We start from the raw sequence: 5772 nt of genomic DNA on the forward strand, positions 1-5772 counted from the left end.
ATTATTGAATATTCTTTTAAAAAAGCTTCTCAATTTTTGCTTTTCAAAGTTATTAGATTTCTACATGTACACCAATCATTGTTTGTCTTTCTTTTGAGGCAGAGGTTTGGCACTAAGGTAAATTTAGTAAAGTATCAATTGGATTCCTCATAGGAACATTTTTATACTGGGTACAGTATGTTGGTATAATCAAGGGGATACCTTGGAAGGGAACTGAAGATAAAGTAAATCCTTTGGTCCTATAAAAGAAACATTTTCTATAAAAGCCTGCAAAAACCGTTTTTGGGAGAAGTGAGCTGCAGTTACTGTGGTAGATTTGAAGAGATACATTGGAAGTTCAGAGGCATCCACTTATAAAACAGCTCTCTGTAATTAAAAATCTGTATAATCATTACCCAGAAATCTCCATGATCCCAAATTGGTCTATAATTACTATATCATTCCATATTACATATCTGAAGAATGGTGTCACAAGCACAGATAACAAACAATGGGATATTTCTTTGCCACCCCACCCCCCAAAACCATGAAAAATCTTCCTGCTTTCTTGATATTTAAATGGATTTTAAGATGCACATCTCATGTTATTTCTGTACATTAAAGACAGTTCTCTGTTTAATGATACATACAGCTTTACAAAAGAAAAAAAAATCTAGTGACAAAAACTGACAGATCAAGGTTGGATAAATTCTGGATGCAGTAGACAACAGGGCCTTTCCCCATCTTCTGATTATCTTTAACTTAAATCTAACTTAATCATTGTTCAGGAAGAGTCTCTGCACCAATGGTAGAAATCTGGAATTTCCATGTCATGAAAGTCCTGCTCCACAATAAAAATAGCAAGTAAACATGCAAAATAAATAAATAAATAAATAACAACAACAACATCTAAAGCAGTGTTTCTCAACCTTGACAATTTTAAGGCATGTGGACTTCAAATCCCAGAATTCCACAGCCAGCATTGCTGGCTGTGGAATTCTGGGAGTTGAAGTCCACATGCCTTAAAATTGTCAAGGTTGAGAAACACTGATCTAAAGCATAGTTCCCTAATCTTTCCGGCTTTGAGGATTGACAGGGGGGAGGGGGAGAGGGGATGTTCCATGCTTACACACCACTTCCACGGCCCATTTCCAAAAGGCTTAGGGTCATGGACCAGGGGTTAGGGACCCCTTATCTAAAGCACCTTTCTTTGGAAAATAAATTCCAGCTAACTTACATAATTGAAATACAGAAAAAGGGAAATTGCACAAACCTTTTTGGGGAGATAAAAAATCCAAAGCATTGGGGCCCCATTGAAAAAAACCCTGGTTCTTAGAGGCATGAATCCATTAACACACTGAATTCATTTTCCATCCAGCCAGGATAAAAAAGCCAATGGCTCTAACAAGTCTGAGAAAAGGATACTTGGTTGATTACACAGAACATCTTCCTGCCTCCCCCAACCCATATTCTCCCAATAATGGACTGACATGATCCAAGACCATCACTTTAAGCTCCTCAAGTGGTTTTATACCATACATCAAACCTAAAATACAGGTGAAATAATTGGTGGATGAATATCATGGGAATGAGCAGGGCATGCAGCATGCCTACCTGGTAAAAGCTGTGTCCCCTAAAATTGATGCTCTGCAATATACAGAAGATACCAGATTGGAAAAGACTAGAAAGGAAAATCTGGTGTGATAATGTATCTGAGATCTAGTGTGTAGTTGCCATGCCAGATGGCATACTGTGTATTTCCTGACATGACTGTCTCATTTAGTGGAAGATGCTTAATATTGCCTTGCTGCAGAGCCCTGAATGTGTATCCACATTCTAGATCTTGTGCAGCAATCTATAAAAACAAGGTTTCTATTCTCCCCCCCCCCCAAATGGGAATATTCTCTTTGATGTGAAGGTGGTTCTTCACACAAAATGTTAGGTGTGAATAACCAGATCCACACATGAAGAGTTCAATTAGCTACTTTATTGCTCATGCCTATTTTCGGCAATCTCCCTAGTCTGGTGGTCTGCAACTGAGCCAGACTACATAATACAGAGGAGATCTGAACTTAGCAATAAAGGCATACCTCCTGATCGGTTTCTCAGCAAGTGGGGTTAGAGCATATAGTGCAAGGTATGAAGCCCGTAATTACCAAGAGATGTTATCATCATTGCCTCAAGTAGAACAGGATAGATGGAAGGAGGCTATGGATAGAGAAATGGAATCTATGAATGTGCATGTTTATTCTTATGAGATGTACATATTGATGTAAAAGAAGCTGTGCCAATATTTGAGGACAATGTTGCATGTATAAAGATGGCAATGGGAGAATGTATCATCTGCTCCTGTGTTTCTGTGACTTCTCTCTTTACCTCAGGTCTATCCTCTTCTATTGCTACTATTTCTGACCTGCGATCCTGTTCTTTCTTCATTGGGTTTTGTATAGCCTCTTCTTCCTGAGAATTAGTGCTACGTGTTGGCATGAACACCTTGGTGTTAGCATGCACCCTGTCCCAATTGTTTTGTTCTGCAAAACTTGCAGACCTTGAAATCAGAACCTTCTTTGTTCCATCTGTGAATCTATATTCTTTGGAACCTGGCTCATATCCAACAAACCTAAGTTTCCTGGCCTTTCCTTCTAGTACTTTTGGGAATATGCACCCAGGCATAACTGCCACATGTCCTTAGATTGAGCCAATGAAAGTTTCCTTCCATATAACAGGTAATATGGAGTTTCATTGATAGCAACGCTCTATACCCTGTTTACTTGATAGTTGGCTGTTTTCATGGCTTCCCCCCTGTAGAACCACATGTGAAGCAGCATTTCACCATGCAAACGTTCTTGGATGCTCTATTGGCATCTTTGAATGTTGCAGTTGTAGGCTTGAGCTGTGTGTTGTCGTCACCTCCTCTCTGCTGCCTTTCCAGCCATTTCTGTTCCTCCTCCAGCAACTGGCCTGTCAAATAACTCATGGTTAAGTCCCCCTCTTGCATAGACTCTAAACTGGTCACTAGGATGTCCCATGAATTGTCCAATGAACTGAGCACCACATATATTTTGTGTGCCTCAGTAAAAGTCATTCCTCTTTCTAGGAATGTCTTTATCACGGACTGCAAATGCATAGATATGCTCTCTATCAGTTAGGCCTTATATAGCTTTCTTGTCAGCATTACTTTGCTGCTCGCAGTCCAGTCTCTCTCACATACACACTGTGCAAAGCTTCCCCTCATTCTTTAGCAGACTGGAGACCCCTCACGTGTATCAGCTGGCTATTTTCCAAACTCAGGATTATGCTGGCCAATGCTTTCTCATTCTTTCTCTGGTCCCCATAATCCAGGGCTGCAGGTGGATCAGCAACTATTATTCACAACTCCTCCCTTCGCAGATACATGTCCATTTTCAGACTCCAGGAGAGGTAGTTTGTTTCATTCAGATGAGATACTATGAAACCTCCTCCCATTACCGCTGACATAGAGCCCATGTTGCCTGCTACCACCATAAACCATAACAAACCACAAGCCTTAACTCCTCTGGCTCTGGGTCAAGCTCTCACTGGGTTTCTCCTCACTCTGGGCCCATAATCTGTCAGAGCATGCACAATCTTATTGCACTGAGATAACCCAGGACTAAATACAGTAAACAGTGGTCTATATTAAATGGTGGTTTATCTTACACTATCTACAATATCATACACCAGGAACAATATACATATGCATTTTAATACAGCAGGCTCTAACACACAGCAGTTACAGCAAGAAACAGAAGAGAGAGAACACATCAGCAGAGCCTTCCCTTTATACAAATGCTCTTAAAGAGACACAAACCCTGCTGAGTCATTCTCATCATTACATTACATCTTACATCGTTCATTACATAAGCTGGTTAGCTGTTAAATCAATACCTTGACATCCTTCTCAACAAAATTATAGAGAACACAAAAGAAGATAAGCATTGAAGGTTTAACTCACAACTATATACATATTGTATGCAATATATGAAAGTGGACTAGGGACTAATTCAGAACACATGGGATCCCACAGCACTGACCTAATATACTATATTACCATGTGCAAGTTTCTGTATCTATATTTGGCTGAAATTTCAGATAACTTTCTTCTAAAGGAGACTAGCATATTTAAACTCCATAATAACAGCCAATGACTATGTAATTGTCTCTGTTGGAGGACATCTATGTTCTTATTGTTTCTTCATCTTTTTCTGGCAATATGCCTGAAATCTTCTTGGCAAGAACCTGACTGCATCCTGGCAGAATGTTCTATCAAGACAGCAGGCCCAAACAGGAAGTAATTATTCTTAGCAACTCTTTGAACCAGAAGTATACCTCCTGTAATTTTAAAATAGACTGTGTCTCTTTTATATACAACCATAGGGGTTAGGATTATTATCTCAGTGTTTCTCTAGCTATCAGAAGGTATGCAACTTCAAACTACTGTCCTTTTATGAATTAAATTCCTCTCAGCATCATTCTCTTCCTATCCTCATATGTTTTAAAATGTCCTTGTTAAATACCGTATAAATAAATGAGCGTGCTGAATTAAAACTGACCTTTAAGTTCATTAGTGGTTGACATCACTAACTCTGTTCCACTGTTGATTTTTGTCCATTTGTTTTGGTCAAGGGTTATTTTTGACTAAAGTGTTCTTTCCTGAGGAATTCCAGTAATTATTGTTGCTTTGACCTAAACCACTCAGAAATAATAATAATGAAAAAACAAAGTTTCTCAGCATAATGCAATTACCTTAATTTTCTGTTCCTGTGGAATTTGGAGGCATTTCTAATTGAGAGGGACAATCATTGTCAAGAAAGTGATTATGGAGTGCTTCCAGTGAGAGAGAGCCATTGTGTTGTCCATCAGGAGATATTGCATAGTTATTTCACCTTTTCCTCTGAAACAGATGTTCTTTAGAAAGTCATATGATGCAAGAAGAGATGCGGAAACACAGAACGATTAGCAATAGAGATGTGGCATATCAGAAGCTCCCCTACAATTTTATGTAGTAAGAGCTTCATCTGGATGCTCATTTTATTACTATGTTGCTTGAAAAAGAGAGAACATCTGTGCACTCAACAGTCCCCTGCAAGTTGGTGAAAGGGGGCAGGACTGATAAAGAGAGCCTGGGTCTGACTAAGCAGCTGAAAAGGAGAACAGATGGTGAAAGCTGCTGGTTTTACTCTGAAGCCTTCACTGAGTTCCTCTGGGGATAAGTTCTGAACTAGAGCTCAGTGGGGTTTTTTAAAAATCATGCAATCCAGAGTTCAGAATTTGTGGGAGGAGGAGGAGAAAAAGAGAGGAGCATTCTGAGGAACTGGATGACTCATTGTTCCTGACTTGATGCTGAGCTGGGATTGGCTGCACTAGCCTCACTTTACTGCAGTCATTAACCAGCACAAGTCATTACCAATATCCTCTCTAGGGACCCTGAAAGCAAGCCTTCTCTATGGCAGCAGCTGCCTTCTGAACAAGGTTCCCAACTCTCCTGTTTAGAGAGACCATGGAGAAGAGCCGTGGAGACTATGAAGAGCCATGGAAACCAGGGTATTCATCCAGGCCTTCACACTTTTCATCTTTTATTATGGTTTATTGATTTTATTGTATTTTTTATTATTATGAGTTGCCCAAAAGTAATTAAGAGCTGGGTAGCATACAGGTTTAATAATCACTCTTTCCCTGTTTTAAAATAGATTGCTCTACTCATGGAGCAGTCAGCCTACAGAGTGCAAAACCCTGAAACTAGATAGTTTGTCTCTGGCTTAACATGTGTAATTG

Source organism: Crotalus tigris, unplaced genomic scaffold, assembly GCF_016545835.1.
Source record: "Crotalus tigris isolate CLP2741 ecotype Arizona unplaced genomic scaffold, ASM1654583v1 scf7180000017742.2353718, whole genome shotgun sequence".
NCBI classification, from domain to species: Eukaryota; Metazoa; Chordata; class Lepidosauria; order Squamata; family Viperidae; genus Crotalus; species Crotalus tigris.